Here is a 22,988-nt window from a genome sequence, read left to right on the forward strand (position 1 = left end):
CAGTTCCTTAGCTGAGATTCTCCCTTTCCAAGTATCTGTAGTTTGTGTTAAGTTTATAAAAAAAAAAAAGAAGAAGAAAAAGAAGAAACAAAACAACAACAACAAAAAGACAGTACAGTTGTATACCCCTGTAATCCTAGCACTCAGGAGTCACCTGTAGGAGGATCTCAAATTTAAGGCTATATAGCTAGATGCTATCTAAAAGAAAAATATCATATATGAAACTCACAAAGAATAAAATATCATTTACTCACTACAGAAAACCATTAATGTCTAAGGTGAACCTAATGCCAACACAGTCATAACTCCTGTAGACTAACTGAGACTCACTCATGAGGGAACTTGCAGGCCCCAGAATGGACTTTATGTTTTTCTCTCAATGTAATATCCTCTCCCCTTGTGTGACCTCTGTTATTTTATCTGAGAGTAAATGATGAAACTATTTAAAACACATTGACAAACACAACCACCTCATCAGATCAATTCTTTAAATATCAACCTAAAATAAATTACATTTCCGATACCAAATATTTAATTAATGCATTCTGTCTTTCATAATTCACTTCCATATTTTCTTATGGTCCTGCCAACTTATTATTGCCATTTCTACTTCACAAGAAGGTGTCCTCTACTGTCCTCTTGTGACAATCTGATCAGAGATGTAAGCACCAGTGGGGTTTCTTAAAGAACCCAGAGTCAGACACCTGAGCCACTCAGGAGAGATAAGCTGATACCTTGAGCAGATTTCCTTTCCTAGATGGAAGGGGACATTTTAAAATGGGCCATTAATTATTTTTATTTCAGTGATGCAATTGTTGTATTCAGTTGATGCCAACTCTCAGACTTCTATAAGGCCATCAATCTTGACTTTCAAGTCAGCGTCAAGTTTGCCCTGACAATTCTGAGTGCTCCTCACTCTGGAAATACACTCTGGGATTTATATGAATTGCATCAGAAGAGTTAAGGATGTCATGGTTTTTTTTTTTTAAAAAAAAAGCATATTTTAATTGCATGTGCCCATACTTCCTAGCCTCCTGTCTCCTATCTCTCAAATCCCTTCTTAATAGGTTGTTATGTGGGAAGTTATTGATGATAATGCAATGGGACAAAAGGCAGGATGGAAAAAGTGAGAAGGCTAGGTAGGCTTGGGATGGGAAACTGGAGATAAGAGAAGGTTAATTGATTTGGGGCCATATGGGGGAAACTTAAGAAGTTAGCATGATTTTGAAGACACTGATAACCTTAGAAGATAATGTGCTATCAAACTGTTCTCCCTTTTCTTCCACTAAGGGCTCTACTATTGTTTTCTGGTCCAGAAGCAAACAATGCACATTTTACATATTCCATTACCTTGGTATTGAATGAAATGTGTGGCAGAAAGGACAATGAAGCCAAATAAAATAAGATTCAATTCCACTGTGTCCATTTATCAGATCCTGTGAGATTAACCCCATTGAAATGCAATTCTCATTAGAAGATTGTGTTTCCCTCAAGGACATTGACTCCCTGGTGCCCTGATCCTAAAGCAGAGTTTTATGAATCTTGATTACCTTGTGGAAAATGAAATGGATCAGAGAATTCCGCTTTGCATCTATTTGTGCGGGGGAGTTAAATTTATTTCCTGCCAACATCAGCAATTCTGATTTTAGAGAATGCAGCTCATTAGAATAAGTTCCCCATATTAGAATAATGTTGCTCCACTCCCCCCTGCCAGCTGCTCTGCATGTTACAATGCTTCCTGAGAGCCACTGGGAAAACTCAGCCCTATTCACCTTCTTTCCCTGATTTGTTGAGGTGAGATAAGTTTTCCAAACAAACAGAGACCTTTCTGAGAGCCAAGTTGTAGAGATCCACCATCAGGACTAGGGCAAGGGAATTCCCAGGAGAAAGTACTATAGAACTCCCAAATTCAAGCTTCTGGTAGCACAAGGAGAGGTGAAACATAGGGCAGCTGTGAATGGTGCAGTGGCCAATTTCCCACTGATTTTTTGAGGTCTCCTTTCTCTCAGTTTTAAAACTACAGCTAGAAATTATGTTCCTGTGCTCAAGGTATATTCAGTTCTTGATTCTGCCCAACATTTCCTTTCGCATATGCAGTCTACTTCATCTGTATTCCCAGTGTTGCCAATGTTAGTCAAGACATCGTCCACTAAATGCTTGCAATACTACTTTGTTCTCCATATTAATTCTTATATTTAATTTCTCATATGCAATGTCCTCTCTCACTAACACACACACACACACACACACACACACACGAGGATTCCGAACCAATAACAATAGTCACTAAAATGACATATTGTAAACTATTCACATTAATACTGACTAATTTTATTGTAGCATTCCACCACTTTAAATCCTTAACATTTCCCTTTAGGACGAAAGGCAGACATCTTCCCTTGGTCTCAAATGCCCTTCTTGCCTCCATTTTGGGCTGTTCATGCCTGCTGCACACCACTGAGACAAAACATGTCTGAGATACTGCACAGGAAGTGCTTATATCATGGTATACTATTAATCACTCAGTATCAGCATTTTTTAATTTCAATTCCATCAGGTACTCTTAGCATAATCAGTTTTGTCAACTGTTTCCTAATTCATTTGATGTGTCATGTGAATTGCCATTCCCACACTTTTAATTATGTTGCCTTCCTTTTTGCCTATACATTTTATTTTTCTTGGCATCTCCCATAGAACATGGATGATAGTAAAGATGCACAAAGAGCTCAGCCATCTACTGGATTTGGATCCTATTTTTGGTATTTTATGGTTCTATACAACTTACTATATTCTCCAAACTTTGGTCTCCATATAATTCAAATAGTACAATCCCAATACTCAGTTCTTGGACATATGAAAATCAAATGAAATGATATATGTCAAATATATAGTTCCATGAATGCATGTAACAGACATTCACATGACATACCCTAAATGCAAGAGGTCAAGTTCTATAGTCAATATAAATCTTTCCACAAAAAGCTCAGCCCTAGAAGAACACTCCGCAATTTTAAAATGAACCATGGCTACTCACTCGACACAGAATCTTTCCTTTCTTACAGCATCTTTACTATCATGAGATAATTAGTCTGTACTTCATTTTTAAACTTTGCACTTCAAAATGGCTACCTACTGTTAGACAATACAAAGAGTTATAAATTACCTCTTCTGTTGTAGCTTGTCCACTCTGGTGGTCTTTCCAATTGCTGACTGTTTCATTCACTCACTCCATGAGCATTAATTCTCTTATTGGTTCGACTAATCAAACTACTGTGTTTCACAATTTTTGATCCCATGAATTTGAGTTGTACGGGAAAAGAAAGATGCAAAATTAGAAAGAAAAAGTTGACAATTAAAATTAAAGCAAGCACATGTTGGTATCGTTTATACAACAGTTTTTCTGTCACAAAGATATTTTATATTGATGTACAGAACTCAAGAGTATCAAGTCACATCATACCATAGGTAAGAATCGATGATTCGCCGGGCGGTGGTGGCCCACACCTTTAATCCTAGCACTCGGGAGGCAGAGCCAGGCGGATCTCTGTGAGTTCGAGGCCAGCCTGGGCTACCAAGTGAGTTCCAGGAAAGGCGCAAAGCTACACAGTGAAACCCTGTCTCGAAAAACCAAAAAAAATAAAAAGAAAAAAAAAAAGAATCAATGATTCAATTTAAATGTGCAACTTTTCTTTCTAATTGTGTCATCTTTGTGTGTTATGAATCATTGGAGGCAATGCTCAGTGTTCATGTTCCCTGGCTTTAGTCATCATTTCCATAAAAAATTCTGACTTTTTCCAAAGTATGAGTGTGATCTACAGAGCTTCATCTCACCCTCTAGCTTATGTTCCCTATTAATTACTATTAAAATAACTGTATGTTATGCTCCATAACTGGGAACCCAGGCTGTTGCTGTGCTGATGAGAAAGGAAACAGGACATTTAAGAGGGAATGGTGCATCAGCAACAGCTGTTCAAGTGGTGCATGTAGAATCTGTCAGCCAGGCAAGCAGTCAAAAGTAGCGTTTATCAAGAGCATTTATCGGGTGGTAGAGGAGGGGACTCCCAGGAGAGAGTCATGCTCTATTAATCCATAAGAAGTTTATTTTTCCGTTCTGTGATATTAAAGTAATCAATTTCTTAAATAAAGCCTAAACACCAGTATTGATAATCACAATGATGGTTTAAGTTTTCTAGGACACAGAGGTATCATATTGATGCTGGAATAACACAAATGCCAGGTTTGATTGTGTTTGACACATCCACTGGTGGGTTTTGATTGCTAGAAATAATCCCTCAGTGTGAAAAAGATGTTTTCAAGGTGTTGGGTTTAGGCTAGCAAATTAGAAGGACACAAAGGACTTTTTTTTTTTTTTTTTAAGTTTACCCTCCCTTGGTTGCCATAGATATTTCCTGATCATAGAAACTCAAGAAGTTGAAAGTGGTGTCATGAAAAAAACAGTCCTTCTAGGACAAACCAAACCAAAACTAGCTACTTTTAAAGGAAGGTATGCAATAATTCCAAACATTTAGCAACTTGAGTGTTAATATTCATAATTAATATCTGTTCATGATAGTTACTTAAAATATTATGCAGGTGTGCATTTAGATGACCTCTTTGCAACCTGAATTTTTAAAAAGATTTATTTTTATTTATGAGCATGTGTTTCTGTATGTGAGTGTTTGCCACATGGTTTTTTTTCACTCTATCTATCTATCTATCTATCTATCTATCTATCTATCTATCTATCTATCTAACTATCTATCTATTTATTTTGTGTGTGATCATGGAAGCCAGAGTCTGATATCAGAAACTGGTATTCCCAAGAGGTGGTGTGCAACTCCACCTAGGTACTAAGACCCTAACTCTGCTCTCCGGAAGAACAGGGAGAGCTTCTCAGCTCTGAGCCATCTTTTCAGTCCCTCCTTCAACTTGATTTTCTTGCCAAAGAACATTGTGTAGTCCATTCCTACTTCATGCCCACTCAAGTTAATGAGATAAAACCCCATTGAGCACCAAATTTTTAAAACAGTTGTAGATAAGGTGACTAAGATGGAGGTGATTAATTTAACCAGCCTTTCTTTAACTCACAAGTAGAAACATATCATAGTGTGGTCAAATGTTTCTATGTTTGGTCAGTTCACAGCCTCTGTTCCAGAAGTTTAATTCAGGGAAATAAGGAAATAGAAACTTTAGCCTTTGGTGTTTCCTCTTACTACTTTCATTTCCTTCACTTCTATTCAGAGTAAGGATGGTAATAAACAGCATTCTTACCCTGTGTACACTATTGATTACATGAAACAAATCCCAGGAGCTCAAGAGCAACGTAATAAGTTATTTATTTTAATCATCATTATTTAAAAAAAAAGAATCAGGATACCATTATCTATTACTTCACATGAAAACCTTATAAAATGGCATGAAAATAGAAATAATATGAGTCTGTAGATTTTTATAATCTTCATGTATAAATATTCAGTGAAAGAAAAATCCTTTAAATATGAAAACAACAAAAAATTGTTCAAAAACATGACATGCGAGCAGTAGTCTGAGACAGAAAATAAAAAAACAAAATTCTGCTGGTTTTAGAAATCTTTAGTGAACGACCCAACATAAACATAAGCACATCTTTAAGCACATATTTTCTTAATGAAATTCATTTTGTGGAAATGCTCTATAATAGGTGTTATTGGAAGGTCAATTGCATAAAGAAGTGGAACTGGCTAAAATAAGAATGTCCTTGGGGATGTTGGAGTTCTTAAAAAATAATAAAACAAAAAACACACTTGCCAGCATCCTTTGCAAGATGGTGTCATAAGAAAGAGAAGAAACAAATTTTACACTTAGAATGTGGTGTGCATAATGCATTTAACACCTTGCTCGGTGAAATTTTACTTGCAAAAGCAATTTACTTCAGTGAAGATACAACTTTTTTTTCTGTAATAGCTTGTCAAATCACTGTAAAATTAGTCAATTAAATGTTGTTTAATGATAAAGAAAAAAGGTGTGGGTGGTTCACCTGTCAGAAAATTTGAACTTGAGTATTGTTGGGAAAGGGGCAAAGAGAGGGGAAATAAAAATAGAGACAGCCACGATAGTTAAGAGACCAAAGACACACACACACACACACACACACACACACACACACACACACACACACACACACACATACTGATTTTTAGTTATGCTATGAGATAAACAGGAGAAAGGAAGAGGTAGCCCAAATCCAATTTGGGAAAGATTTTCATGTGTAACAATGTTTGAAGTTTCTACATCAGCCCTCTGGAGAGAATGCTCCTGAATTCATTGAGGATTCTGGAGTCACTGAATATAGGAAACAGCAAAGGATGGAGTCATGATGGCCTAGAACTATTTATATTGTGTTTTTAATATGGTAGCTGGAGAGCTGAACTTTGGCAGAGTTCAACCAGCCCCTTTATAACATGCCTTATAATAATTCTAAGAAAAGGTTTACATACCAGTGTGAACTGACAGAAGACTGATGTTAATGGCATGCATAGAATGGAGAATATGATAAGTCTAGGTTTGTGATTCTATTTACCTTCCAATTAAAGAAGCGTGAAGACAAAGAATGAATGTGACACTTCCTCATGAAATTACCTGCCAATCTAATGAGTTTCAGATAGGATTTCTGAACGGAAGATAACCAAAGGGTGTCTCGGAAGGTGTTGTTCCAACATCATGGTGGCAGTGTTTTGTTGCTTCAGAATCTGACTGGAAACATAGAGACACAGCTCTGTTTCCCCTACCCCTAACTGGTAAATATGTCAAGGGACCCATGACTAGTGGGATTTCCACTAATAGACTATGAACAGGTACTATGTTGTCTTTTCTGGGCCAAAGTTAACATGAGAAATGAAAAGCATTTATGAAAAACAAACAAACATTGACAGTGATTTTGCTTTATTTTGCTTTACCTTATCTTGAAAAAGACATTTTAAAAACTATGAAATGATTGATTAAAAGCAAAGCAAGAACAGGTCGAATTTTTTCAGAGGTTTGAAAACTGCTGTTCAAATGCCTCCCCTTACTAATGTCTTTGCTAGATAAGCATTTATAACTGTAGTGTCTATTTGCAAAAGTCAAGCTTCAGGAGTCTGTAGATTCATAAAACTAGTTGTAGACTAAAAGGTGACTTGCATATTGATTTACTCACCTGAATCCTAGCAGTAATATACATCACAAATTCAGGTTCTTCATGCCTACATGGAGGCTCCCTAGTTCCCATAACGACAGATCCATAATTTATCAGTCTCTTTTTACCTATGTTTCTTCCATTCCAAAAGAAGAGTGATATCCATGGTTTCTACCCAAGGAGTCACTCTTTGGGCAGCAACCACTGTATTTATCGGATATTGTAACCTTGAACACTTCTCCCAGCTGCAACTACTAACCATGGAAAATACATTATAACTCTATTTTATCAAAGACATAAATGTAATCACTCTTCAAGCATTCTTTTTCCACCCTATGCTTAACTCTACAGCAATTCGGACTTATCTTTGCCTCACACGCCATGGAACTGAATGCTGCCTCTGGATAAGAACCTGGCCCAAAATGAATTAACCTTCAAAGTATAGAGGAACACTTTATATAGCATGTAAATTCTTTATTCTGAAAAAAAAAGTTAAAGTACTCCAAGGGTATTAGACAAAATTAAAATGCATAATGCATATTAAAATACTCCAGATTTTTATAGCCCTGGTGACTTAGGATGTTAAATGTGCCAAAGGAATTTTTCTCTACTTTTTAAAAAATCTGTCATTAATTGGGGCTGTTTTTGCACAGAACTGTCTTCCTCTGGAGTCGCCACCTGCAGTAACTTATTATAGATTCTTCAGTTCTATTATTCATATGTGTGCCTCTGCAACTAAATACCACCTTCCTGTCATCTACTTCATGTGACACATGGTGCTTAGAACTTGCTACCATCAAATGTTACCAAATAAAATAGAGGCCTCATTCATCTAACATTAATTTGGCCAATGCCCACTTTGGTCTGGAAAACTGCAACTTCTAAAATAGTGTGTGCTGACTGTTTAGCAACCCAATAGTTAATAAAATATAAAAAAATAGCAAAAGCACCTTAAGCAGATGTGGGGCACAGACATTGCCTATAAATGCAAGACTGATAACAGGCAAGACCATGTCCTTAGTGGGTCTTATGTGAACAATTCTATTCTAAAGGCATAGAGGTGTCACAGCAGCCTACTTGAATAGTCTTTGTTAACCTCATCGCCTGGTACCCTTTTGGAGTTTCATCAAGCACATACATTTACGAATTCTCAAATCTTTTCAAAGAACTCATTTTTGAAGGCTTAGTTATTTTCAAAGCCACACTATATTTGATGAAACAGGTTAAATCCAGCAAATCCTTTAAAATAGTTGTACTTACCTCTCTTGCACAATCAACTCTAAACAATGCTTTAGAACCCTGAAGTAACCCAGGGTCTTAGAAATAAAGTTTCCTATAAGATTGTATTTTTAGTTCTCTATACAAAGAGATCTAATCATAAGCATTTCAGAAAGACCTTGTTATATAATAGTGTCATATAATGAAGTATCCAACCATAAGTCTTAAAGAAAGCTCTTTTAAAATTGCTTCACAGACCAACAATTAAATACTTATTTGATTATTTAATTAAATTATTTACTTAGTTAATAAATTGCTAAATAAATCAAACAAAAATGTTCTTAAAGCTTTAGCTACTGGAGCATTCCTCTTCCAAAATGCCATTTTTAATTATATATTTTACATAGTCTTTCATAGTACATAAAATATGCTAAAGTAATACCAATCACAATATTGCCTGATACTCTCTTTCTCAAAGATACAAAACATTGAGAAGTTCTATGCATGTTATTTTTCTTATATGTTTCAAAGCACTTCTTGATGGAAGAAAGAAGAAAATCAAATTGCAAAGAGGCATGCGTATTGGGAAAAGATTGATGCTTCCTTTGCAAATAATATTCCACACTATGAACCCACTTAAAAGCCAAGCCGTTTTAAGTGACTGATTCCAAGTTTTGAAGATGGTAAAGACTTAAGAGGTGTGTTGTACTCATAATGTGCTATTTAGGTAAATAACATTTTTCTGAATATTTTTCTTATCTGTGGCATATTTTTAAAAAATTAACTAATATTTTGGAGGAAAATATTTTCTGAACTGGGACCAACTAGTTGAGTTTTACTTCTCTTGTGTTTATAATGTACCATTCAATATCAGCTCCACTACTTAGCACCAACCAATCTCTTTTGTTCCTGCAGGCTGACAGTTAACACAAAAAGGGGCTAGTATCTAAGCTGTTTGCCTAGGGCTCAAATTCACATACCAAAATACGCTTGAATTCCACAGGGAGAGTACTTGGAGATCCAAACTCTTTGAGGGACTTAAGCTATAAAGACAGTGTTCATTGTGATAAGTTAAATCTTCCCAGAAACTCTTCATAATTTGCCAGTTAACTTCGTAAACAAGAAATGGGCCCAGACAATTTAACTAATCATGTAAGATAAGGACTAAAAGTCAACCTCTATATCATTACTCTACAAGTCCATGATTAAAGCAACCAGGTTATTCCCAGCACTCATAACTGATTGCATAGTTATGAAAATGTTGCACCAGGTATCTTACTATTATGGACTATGGAACTCAGAAAGCTTATGGCTCCAATGAATATACATGCAAATCTATGTCTGCATATGTCCTTTTATACATAATTGTGTATATATTTATATACATATGTACATGGTTTCAGGAGGCTGTGACTTACTATAGTTCCACTTTACAGTGGCACAAAAGCAAAAGGCCTTCAGTAGAAACTCTATTTCCAATTTTAATTTTCATCTTCTGACAGGCTAGCAACATGCTGATACAATAGTCTCCTGTTTTGTCAACAGTCACAGTGATCACAGCTCACAGGTAGTCAAGTGACTATGAAGACAAATGCTGACTCTCTAGTGTGTACACTATATACAGATATATTCATATAACTACACCATTGTTGGCTGTTTTTGCTCTTTGGGAGGCCCTCCATCCAACTCTCAAATAAGTCATACAGGAGGCTTATTCTTAATTATAAATGCCTAGCCTTATCTTGGTTTGCTTTTTTTTTTTGTTTTTTGTTTTGTTTTGTTTTGTTTTTGTTTTGTTTTGTTTTGTTTTTTGCAGCTTTTCTTAACTTGAAGTATTCCATCAACCTTTTGCCTCTGGGCTTTTTCCTTTTCTTACTTCTGTAATCTTACTTTCACTCTTAATGCTGTGGCTGGCTGGGTGATTGTCCCATAATGTCCTCCTCCTTGATCCCTCTTGCTCTTTCTTCTCCCAGATTTCTCCTCCTATTTATTCTATCTGTTGCCAGCCCTGCCTATCCTTTCTCTTACCTGGCTATTGGCCATTCAGCTCCTTATTAGACCATCAGGTGTTTAAACAGGCAAAGAATCACAGCTTCACAGAGTTAAGCAAATGCATCATAAACAAAAGTTACACCCTCAAATAATATTCTACAACACACACACACACACACACACACACACACACACACACACACACACACACACACACAAATGTTCCAGTTTTATTTTCTATGTTCCCATGACAAAATATTGACCTAAAGTAACTTGAGGGTGATATCTCACTCATCTCAGTTGCAGCTTATTGTTGAGGAAATTCAGGGCTGGAACTCAAGACAGAAACCTGGAAGCTAGAATCATGGAAGAAATCCTCTGTTGTAGAATATTAGTTGAAGAGAGAATAAATAAGAGGAGAACTCTAAGCAGAGAGAGAGAGAGAGAGAGAGAGAGAGAGAGAGAGAGAGAGAGAGAGAGAGAGAGAGAGAGAGAGAGAGAGAGAAAGGAGGAGGAGGAGGAGCAAGAAAAGGAGAAGGGCATACAACCAGCCATAGAGTAAGAAGGGAAGAAAGACATATAAAATAAATAAAGGTAAAAAACCCAGAGGCAAAACATAGAAGAAGAGAAACGGGTTAATTTAACTTAGAAAAACTAGCTAGAAATAAGCTAAGCTAAGGCCAGACATTCATAAGTAAAAATAAGTGTATTTATTTGGGAACTGGGTGGCAGACTCTGAAAGAGTGAAAAAAAATCAACTACACTGCACGTCTTACTCCTTACTGGCTTCCTTTCTGGTGTATGTTCAGCTAGCTTCTTGTACAGGAAGTATAGTCCACCTGCCTGTGGATGGTACTGCCCACATTGGGCAGAGCCCTCTTACATCAATTACCTGTCAAGATAATGCCCCACAGATGTTCCCACAGGCTAATCTGAACAGAACAGTCCTTTGAGTTTCTCTCTGCAAATGAGTTTATGTTGTGTCAGGTTGACAACAAAATCTGATCACCATTTTTCTATTTCTTCATATTTATATCTACTTATCATAATTCATACAGACCAGACATTATCATGGGGAACTACATTAAAGTCATACCACTCTTTCCATTATTATTTTAAATTATTTAGTATCATTTTATGGAGTCTTAAGCAGCATACTCAGGGGATAGCCTACTAACAGATTTTTTTATTTTATTGAAAATAGGGTTTTTTTTCCAACAATACATTTGGATTATAGTTTTCCTTTCCTCAACTCCTCCCAGTTTTTATCCCTACCTCTCCCAATTGGATCTATACTCTTTCTGTCTATCATTAGAAATCAAACATGCATCAGAGGAATAACACATATAAAATAAATTAAAAGAAATAACTGGAATAGGATGAAACAAACAAGAAAAAGAGCCAAAGAAAAAGCACAATAAACATGGGCATTTATGTTCACACGCACTAGATTCTCATCAAAACACAAAACCAGAAGCCAACATATATATGCAAAAGACCTGTAAAGTAAAAAATAAAAATAACTGTCTCATAGTCTCAATTTGTGGTAGATAAATTAATTCAGTTAAGATTCACCACAACACTCAGAGACCATTTGTATTTTATGGATGCTAATCTTTAGTAGCACATATTCAATAAACACATAACAAAAAGAGGACTGTTGTTTTAAAACTGGGGGTCTGGTTAGAAAGTGTGTTTTCATTATTATTTCTAGAAAATATCTCTCAGAAGTGGAAAATTACTATTTATTATGCCAGTAACCCAGCAACCCTCATTCCATGCTCTAGAGACTGCTTTCCTCTATCTGTTCCCGGTCTTCCCAGGCAACTTTTTCTTTATTGATTCCTTGATTAAAATCTGTCTTCTTCATCCACAATCTTATTTTCTTTCAAAGAAAAAAAGTCCTACCACTTTTTGAAGTCTTATATGGAGGAAGCTTTATTCATATCTCCAAACCATTTGATATCTCTGTTGTCTCAAGGAGAATATTCTAATAGAATAATTCAGAGTACATTCTCATTTATTATTTCTGTTTTTTAATGTTTGCTTAAGTTTTATTATCAAAAAACAGTTTGACATGCACAAACACATATAACATAAACTAACATAATATTATGTATTGAGTGCTCTGTTACAAAGTCATTAATAAATTTGTAAAATACATAATTCTAAGAAAAAACACAAAAAGCCTCATGAATATTCAAATTAAGATTTATTTATTTTCTTCCCATGTATATGAATGTTTTGCCTGTATCTGTGTATGATCACCTTTGTATGAGGTTCCTTGGGAAGTCAGAATAAAACCAGAAGCCCTGGAATTGGAATTACAGACAGTTGTATGCCTCTATGTGAGGTTATCTACAAGAGCAAGAAGTACTTGTACATGCTTAGGTATCTGTTAAGCTCCACAAATGTCTAAGTGATAAATCAAAGACACACACCCAAAAACAGAGAGATGGAGAGAGGGAGGGAGGGAGAGAGAGAGAGAGAGAGAGAGAGAGAGAGAGAGAGAGAGAGAACCTCTCTTACTTTTTAAATAATTCTTCCCATATATATTGTTTTTTTGTAAATTTTTTATTCATTTTACATACCAACCACAGATCCCTCTCTCTCCCCTTCTCTCACCTGCCAGTCTTTCCCCCCAACTCAACTCCCATTCCCTCCTCTGACAAAGTAAGGCCTCCCATGGGGAGTGAGAAAACCTGGTACATTCAGTTGAGGTAGGACCAAGACCCTCCCCCTGCCTCAAGGTTGTGCAAGGTGTCTCTCCATAGGCAGGAGGCTCCAAAAAACCAGCTCATGCACCAGGGATGGATCCTGATCCTACTTCCAGGGGGCGCCTTAAGCAGATCAAGCTACACAACTGTCTTGCTTATGTAGAGGGCCTAGTCCAGTCCCATGGAGGCTCCACAGCTGTTGGTCTCAAGTTCATGAGTTCCCACTAGCTTGGTTTGGTAGGTTTCCCCATCACGATCTTGACTCCCCTTGCCCATAGAAGCCCTCTTCTCTCTCTTTGACTGGATTCCTGGAGCTCGGCCTGGTGTTTGGCTGTGGATCTCTGTATCTGTTTCCATCAGTGACTGGATGAAGGCTCTATGATAACAATTAGTGTATTCACCAATCTGATTACTGGGGTAAGCCAATTCAGGTACCCTCACCCTCTCTACTATTGCTAGTAGTCTAAGCTGGGGTCATCCTTGTGGATTTCTGGTAACTTCCCTAGCACCTGGTTTCTCCCTGTCCCCATAATGTCTCCCTCTATCTTGGTAGCTCAATCTCCTTTTCAATTGGCTGTCTACAATGATTTAGTAAAAAGGAAATTTAGCTTTCACCTCTGAAATTCATGTGTTTTCTACAGAAATTACTCAAAGAATGCAATAGAGATTTATAACTCATTTCCCACACCTCACCAAACATGGTAAATTTACTATCTTGGAACACTGCTGTTTGACCTCTGGCCAAGATATGGGAAAATTCTCTCATTTCATGGATAGTCTTTCCAGAAATCTATCACTTTATAATGCTTTGAGATTTCTTAAGCACAGCATTGTAATCTAAACCTCTTTAGTGTCAAGGTTTAAAATCTTAATTGTTCACATCTTTCCCAGAAGCATGACACATTAGGTACTTATATAGGTATGGTCTACTCACAATTTTACCTGATTACAATGCTAATAATTTCTCATTTAAAATTTAAAACATCCAATTAGTTTATAGTGTCAGAGGAGAACTCTACAAAACCTGCTTGGCCAGCAAACTTATCGATTTTAAAACAGAATGATTAAGAACCCAAAAAAGAACTTTTCAATGTGTTCTAACTTGGGTAGTATAAAATGTATAAGAAGAAATGAGGAGACAGAACCCCACTAACTCAAAGGCTTGGTAATGAAGGAGGTATTCTTTTTCTGGAAATACGATTCAGTTTGGAAGGTGTCAGCTATGGAAGAGTGGCATGTAATTTCAGGAGAATAAATTGGTGGCGGTTCTTTTTTTTCAAAGGGCTCTCTATCATCTAATTTTGATTTGTGAGGTCCTATTTCCAAATGGCTATTAATGATCCATAAAGGTCATACCTTATGGTGCTTTTGGTGACAAGAGATGATTTTCAAAGGTCTTACCCACGTTAGAACTTTGAGATTTGCTAGCACAAGGGTAAAATGTCATAATTTGGCTATTTAATTGTTAATGGTATGATACCTAAAAAATATGTAAAGATGAGTCGCTTCTATTAGATTATTAAACTAAACCCTAGTTATTTAATTTAGTAATATTCATAGATTCTCAATTCCCATCAAAGTCTGCTGAATGACTTATGGCTTATATAGTTCCATTTAATCCCCTCAACAAAGGATGAAATGAGTTTTTCCCTTTTTCTCTTTATTTTACTTTTCACTGAGCTCAGTAAGCGATTGTGACTTATAACACTAAGTGAATCGAAACAAAATACAGACAAACATTAAACTATGACACGACTCTTGACTATATAGCTTGCTGGTGATCATATATTCTCCAAGTTAGCAATGTGTTGCAGTCATATTTAGGTAAGAATTACCTGCACTTGAAAATTCTGAAGACAAATTGCAAGCTTTTCCTCCCAATGTAAAACCTTGTCTCATTAAAATCTCTCCCAGCCCAGGCAATTTATCATGTTCAGGAACTCAGAACTGTCTCTTAAACATGTCTTTGAGGTTGCACTTGAAAAGTAAAGTTCCAAGTTATAAACTCCAACCACTTCTTGGAAGGTAAAATATTAGGCAAAAAATGTTTTCATCTCTTTCAAAGAGAAAGTGTTCTTCTCATTGTAATCTAAGCTAGAAGATTTGGGGGAATTTTAAGTTGTATATCAGAAGTAAACGAAATGTTTTCTGTAACCCAAGTGATCACAACCAAGATTTTCATCAAGGAAACATTTTTCTGTCATATGGGTATTTTTTTTTCTAACGCATATTTTTTGGTGGTTGTAACAACAACCGATAAAATATTTCTGATGCATTTATATAAAATGGTGTATAAAACTTTTTCCCCTAGAACACTTGCTTATAGAGATAAAGAGAACTTAAAGCCAAAATAATGTGATGTAAGGAAAGTCAGAGTGTGTCGTGCATCACTGCAGCGGACCTCCAGTGTCTAGACACACTTCTCACACAAAAACAAAAACAAATTAAATACCCAAGTAAGGACAGACATCAGTGCAACTAGGTTTGGCTAGTGTGATGATAGAACAATTGGACTATTACAATTTAGGATCATACTTTAGAACCATTAACTTTGAGGCAGGAGGAGGGGCTTGGACCAGTCTCTACTAAATGTACCTCCCTATGGGAGGTCTTATCTTCTTGTAAGAGGGAAGGGGGGTGGATTGGGAGTAAGAGGCTGGAGGGGCAAGAGGAGGAAAGAGAGAGACCTTTGATTGTTATGCAAAATGAATTTAAAAATTTCTTAAAAAAATAGATTAATGAATGAAATAAAAAAGAATAGGCATGTTCAAATTTCACCAATTAATTATGAATTATGAAATAATTCAAACAATCCTTTATATCAGGAGTCTGTAAACTTTTTCTTCAAAGGGTGAGAGTAATTTGTTCTGTGATCAAGCTTTTTGATGTTTTTCAGAGGTACTCACTGGGAACCATGGCTGCATAAGCATAGCCATAAGCAGTGTGACCCTAAGATTTGCTTTACAAACACAGGTGCAGTGACATGAAATAATGAGTGAATTACAAGTGTATAAATTTAAAATATCATAGTAAAAAGGGAAAGATTGTTTTTAACACTCAAAATAAAAATAGAGAAATTATGGAATAAAATTAAAACAACGGCAATGTAGAAAACAGAGGGTGATAGCCACCATCAGATTCTTGAAGAAGGATTAGAAGTTCAACAGCAGATTAATAAGGTGGGATGGATATCTATCTTATAAGATCACCATCAATAAAGGCAAGTAAGAGAGGGATGAGTGACTATATGAGCAAAGGGAGAAGGGTCAAGGTCATGATGGGGAAAACTACAGAGACACCAAGCTCATAGGAACTCACGAACTTTAGACCAACAAATGTGGAACCTGCAGGGGACCAGACTAGGCCCTCTGCGTATGGGAGACAGTTGTGTAGCTTGGTCTGGTTGAGGGGTCCCTGGCAGTAGGATCAAGATCTAGCCCTAGTGTATGAGCAAACTTTCTAGAACACATTACCTATGGTTGGAGGCCTTACCTTGACGCAATAGGGAGGGGCTTTGTCCTGCCTCATCTGAATGTGCCAGGCTTTGCTGACTCCTCATGGAAGGCCTTACACTTTTGGAGGAGGGGATGGGGGTGGGTCGATATGGGGCCTGGGGGAGCAGGAGGAGAGATGAGAGTGGGCATCTGTGGTTGGTATGTAAAATGAACTTAAAAAATTAATTAAAAAGAAATGAAGAGGGAAACACAATCTAGAAAGCTCAAGGCTCAATTGTGTCTGGAGATATTGGGTCCTAGATGATTGAAGAATGGTAGAAAAGATGTCTTAGACCTGTGGTAATCTCAGATGGCTTAGGACCATTGCTAAATGGAAAAGTTTAAATTCATAAGGAATATATGACAGCATACTAGACCTTCCTCATTTCTCACTTAAGGAGTGAAATTATGAATGAGGCTAGTATTCCTCATTCATAACTTCACTTGACAATTTACTTGGACAATTTACTCCTTCTATATATCTCACATGCATTCCTAGTGAAACAAAACAAAGTTATTATAGTTCTTTATCTTAGCATATGTTATTTTTAAATTGTATTTGGAATGTATGCACAAATTAGTTTTCTCATACCCAGAAGAGTAATTAAGTATTCCAATGTAGCTTCACTTCCATTGTGACAAGACACAGTGGAATATGAAATGTATTATATGTAACATTTACTTTTTAGACAGTAAAGCCACAGTGCACATGAAACAAGGCTGTAAGACCACTCTTCTATGATTTGCATGACAAAGGGTGTGTCTGTAACATGATAGCTGTTCTAAAAACATTTACTTAACAGATACTTACACAGTTTTTTTCCTTCAAAGATAATAGCCAGCCCCCAATTATGCAGTTTTACTTTATAGAGTTTCAGATATCTACAACCAATAATACATAAGAAACATTAAATGGTAAATTCAAAAAGTAAACAACTTGTGAGTTAGAATTTGCATGTAGGTCAGAGTAGTGTGGTGAAATCTTGTTTCATTCCAGCTAGGTCATGGAAGCAGACTTTGTCCAGAGGATTCACACTGTGCACTCTATCCATCAGTCTTCTCATCTGTCTTGCTACATTTTCATATCCAGTACTAAGGACTCACAGTGATTTTGTTCAGATAATCCTTATTTTACTTAGCACTGACCCCAAAGCCCAAAAACAAGTAAAACTAAAATTCTTGAACATATCAAGCAATCAACAAGTCCTTGCAGAATCTAATTTAATCATGGGAACAAGAGATAAAATACAATGCAGGCAGATGGAGAGGGGCAGGGGAGAACATCCACATAATTCTCCTCACCGTGTGTTTTGTAACCATCCTCAGTATTATTATTCTCTTCTATATCTAATTTGCTAATTAAAAATTATCTATTCAGCCGGGCGTTGGTGGCGCACGCCTTTAATCCCAGCACTCGGGAGGCAGAGCCAGGCGGATCTCTGTGAGTTCGAGGCCAGCCTGGGCTACCAAGTGAGCTCCAGGAAAGGCGCAAAGCTACACAGAGAAACCCTGTCTCAAAAAACCAAAAAAAAAAAAAAAAAAAAAAAAAAAAAAAAAAAAAAAAAAAAAAAAAAAAAAAAATTATCTATTCATATAAACAACAGTGTATACCTGGTTTGATACTATCTATAATTTCTGGTGTCTAACAAGGTTTTTGAAACAAATGCCCTACAGATAGGGGAAGGGCATAATACAATATTGAATATCCTTTGGACAATGAAAGTGGATATAGGCCATTCATATTTTTGAATCACCTCAAAGTGGACATATATTATTTTTGACAGTCAGCATCCAATAACTTCATAGAGAAGCACCTTCGATTTTCATTGAGAAGCACACTTTCTCAACTCTGAACAGGTATAATGGTTGAAGCAGACATCACAGTTCCAAAATTGAACTTTTATATATCTAACCATCAGAACATGGCCTCTCTGAACACAGTAACTGGGAGAAATAAAATGAAACACAAAGTCAATGTTTTGAAAGCTTATCAGGTAAAGATGCTACTGCCTCCATCTTATTCCACCCCATTAGTGACATTCAAACAGAATGTTAGGAGACAGATGGGTTAATAGCCATGTTTAAATGACATCCAGGATGTTCCATTCATTGCACTTGACAAAGTGTCCCCATATCTAAATTTACTTAAGTTATCAATTTTCATTGGTGTCCTACAAATTCATAAAATATCAATTTAATTTTTACCGTTTACTTTTCTAGTTGTATCAATCCCATTGCTCACACTTTTTTACTGATACATATGTCTCTGAAATGATTTATTCACATTATTGTAACCAGCAAAATAAATTATTTAGTTGACATCTAAATTCTATATAAGGGTGATTATTCATAATTAACTTGCTGGTAATAATCTTATTTGGTTTATACTTATATTTCCATTCTTCATGAACTGACCTCTGTTAAGAGATAATTTTGCATAATTTTGTTGTATACTAAATTCCAAATACAAATACATTTTATGTCTTAAAATCTGGATGGCTACATATATTAGTCTCCTGTTTCTTTAGCCCAAATTCATATCCTAAGGTTCAGTTTAATTCAAGCAGCATTCAATGTTATAATTTAGAAGAAAATTATAATTACTTTCTAGCCACACATCTGAATGCTTTTATTCCAATTAGCAGTTGAAAAAAGAAAGCTAATAAAGAATATGCCATTAGGAAAAAATGAAATAAACATGCATTTGTGTGCTTTTCCTTTGTCCCTAATTATTAATAGATCATAAGTTCAGTAAGGAGAAAAATATATGCTAAAATTTTGAGGAAATGATACATTGACTAAAAAAATATTTTTTCATTACAGAAAGACAATAGAGCTATGTGTTGTTGCACAATGAAATCCTTCTCCAGTGTTCTCTCTTAGCTTTTGTACACTGTCTGCTTTCTATACATCACCTCCTTTCTCTCATATTTTTGGTTGTGAGCCTAGCCTTTAACAGATGAGTCATCTTTCCAGCCCATCTCCTTTCTGATATTCCCCTGCCCTAAAGTTCCCATATTTTCACCTGGATAAGAATACAGCATTTATGGCACCACTTGAAAAATCATTGATCTAAGTCATTATAAATCTTCCTAAGTTTTCTGTGAACCTCCTCAAAACAATAAAATTATTATTCCCCAGCCACTATTTCTTCCAAAATGATCTCTTCATGAAAATGTACCATAACTCATTGAAAATCTGCAGCGTCTCTTATGTAAAAATCAAAAGAAATGATAAATTTGTAGGCATTGCATGGCATGATTCCTGAGGAGATAAGAATAAACATCTACTCACCCTAAACAGGAAACTAACAACAGACCAAATCACAGATACCATCAAAATCCAACTTTGTGAATCAGGAAGTTTTCCTGGGGTTACTTACTCAAACATGATTGAGGAGTTACTTACAAGAGCAGGAAAGAGTCAAAAACAGCTGCATCACAAAAGCTCATCTCAGCACAAGTGACAGCTCACTGAGGCCAGAAACCTTGCACTCACTGGACATCTTGCAGGCAGTTCAGTGTTCTTTCAGGCAAGTCAGGTGGTCCAAGACAATTTCATGTGGCTTAAATGGTCCTGTCTCTTCCAGGTATCTCAGCCAGCCTGAGTCTCTTCAAGGCAGCTCAGCTTTTTTGAAAGTACCTATTAGCAGTCCTTACTGATTATATACTTTAGGGGATGGAGGAGCATAGTGAATGTGGTCCATTTCTGTACCTTCCTGGAGCTTTTGAGTTGTTCACTTCCTGAGTTAAAAGAGCCTTCCTGAAGAAGGACTGTTTTACCTCCACTTGGAGCATCTTGTTGCTTAACATCCCTTTTAGCATCCTGCCTCTGAACAAGTTGCCCCCTTATGTTATTGTTTCACCATCCCTTTTACACCTTGTGTCTTAATAGGCTTTCCTCTAAGATGGAAAGTTTTAATTTCAGAAGAAACTGCTACAAAGGAGTAGAGTTCTATGGCTTGAACATTACAAGTGTATATTATGCATTACTTTCTCTTCTAAATAAATTTATATGTTATATAACTAAAGTAAGTTGGTGATAATAGGTGGCTTTTCACGTTGGTTAACTGCTTAGAAAGTGTAAGCCACTACTTGAGAATGTTAATTACAGAATCAGAACAAATACACATAAGTTTTCCATGGATGCAGACACCTTTGTTTGGAACCACACCACAATTTCAGAGTAACCCGGCCGACTTTCCTTGAATACTTTTCATGCAAATGGTAGACAAAACCATTAGAGAATACAGAGTTTTACAAAAGGATTCTTATTGGAGGCATGTTCTGACTCAGTGCATATTCTAGCTAGGAAAACTTCAACTTTATCCTGATTAACACACACACACACACACACACACACACACACACACACACACACACATATATACATATAGAGAGAGTTACCTACATATAATTTAAAAATTAGTAATTAACTAAATATATTCATTCACTTCCTAATTAGAACAACATCAACCTTTTCCTGACTAATATATATGTGCCACTTCTTCTGACCTAGATTTCAGACACTGAACTGGAATTACGAATGCTAAGGACAATGCTTTTGTCAGCAAGAGTCCAAATAAACTGCATTGCATGCAATCTTGGATCTGTCTGCCTTTCTTTCTTCAGTCTCTTGGCAACTTGGGTCCAGTGCACTCAGACTATGTTATATTGGAACACCTGTACCAATTAATCTCCTCATCAAAGAATAATGTGTTATATAAATTAAATGTTCCTTTGTTATGAAAATATATTTATTTAAAATAACAAGGTAAAATGGCTTATAAGATAGCAATAACTCAGTTTAAACAATATTAAAAATGTTTTTATAATAGACAGGGGTCATAGGATTTCATAACCCCAATTCTTTTTATCTATAAACTTAAAGTATTTCATTTATCCTCAGACTGACTCTCTACCACTTTGTAACCAATCAGGCAGCTCTCGCAATCCCTTTACATTGCTGAAGCACTTGGAAATACAAACATTTTTCTTTTTTCTAAATTTCTATGACAAATTCAATTGGGGCCAAAAAGCAAAGCATTTGTTTCCAGAAGTTCATTAGTTGCCTAAATGAAAATGTAAACTGCATCTTTCCAAAATAGTCTTATGTGCTGAAAGAACAATTTTCTCCCAGAGCAGCATCATGTGGCCTGGCACTAAATTTTGTGCACAGTGAGCATGGCTTCTGAGCAATTTATGGGCATATGCATTACAACAGCTTTCAAGTAAGTTATGAACTCTGTGTGTTACCGAGGCGCTGTCAAACTCTGATTGATTTGGACAGTTTGTAGTTAATTAAGTTCATTTCCAATTCTGTCTCTTCATCCAATTTCAAAGCATTCTATATTGAAAGCCTATTTTCAATTAGTAGGAAGGATGAAACAAAAAGAATTAATTACAAAAGTGACAATCCCCATTTAAGTCTTCATAGTGGAGCAATTATGTATCTTAAAAGTTAAGAAATTGAAGAGTGTGTACTTTTCTAATGCATTATGTCCTTGATATATATCTTACATATTAAAATTTAAAGTAGGCATGAACATATAACAAAAAAATACAATGATTGAAGTGATCTGTAGTTACTGTTTGTTAAATAAGAGAATACCATTTCATCTAGGTATTCTACTTGGTACTTAATTATCAAGGATCACACTTCCTATTTTTCAAAGCTTGTAAGTATAGGAAATACTTCAGAAAATATCATGATATTTATTTATTGAATCATACAAAACTGAAGAACATGGGTACATTTTTGAGGCCAGTGTATTACAATGGTAATAAACTATCACCCTCTAAAATAACCACATCCTATCATAACTCAAAGTCTTATGAGTCTGAAACACATTTCCAAAATGAGGCAGTTTTGCATTAAAAGACTAAGTGTTAGTGAAGTGCAGAAATCAACCACAAAAGTCTGACTGTTCAGCTTACTACACTACCTCTATTTTGACAAGGATTTCTTATGCCCCTCTCTTTGTCATTGAGTGTTTCACAGAATGAAGATGATTCCATAAAATCTAAAGGAATGAGTTAAGATTCTAGGAAGGCTGTATATGAAATCTTAAGTCATAAACCTGGACATTGCTTACTATCAACATTGAAATGGTTATAATTACAGAAAATAAAGTCAGTATGCCAGGTCCTAGATCTTTTATATCTATATTGTTATAAAAGAATGTTATCATTCATGGGTTATTGGAAATGAGGACATCTGAGATTAGACTTGGCTTTGAATGCATTGCATTGGTCATGAAAGTAAGATTTCAAGTTGGAAATATAAAAAAAACAGACAAGATGAGAAGGGCTGTGTGAAAATATTTGGAGGTTATTCATGTTAAGAAGAGATCTATAGCTTTGGATGCTTCTTAGTGGGCTCACTGTACAAAGTCAGCAAATAAATTTTCAGATT

This window comes from Peromyscus maniculatus, chromosome 8 (genome assembly GCF_049852395.1).
Source record: "Peromyscus maniculatus bairdii isolate BWxNUB_F1_BW_parent chromosome 8, HU_Pman_BW_mat_3.1, whole genome shotgun sequence".
In the NCBI taxonomy this organism is placed as follows: domain Eukaryota; kingdom Metazoa; phylum Chordata; class Mammalia; order Rodentia; family Cricetidae; genus Peromyscus; species Peromyscus maniculatus.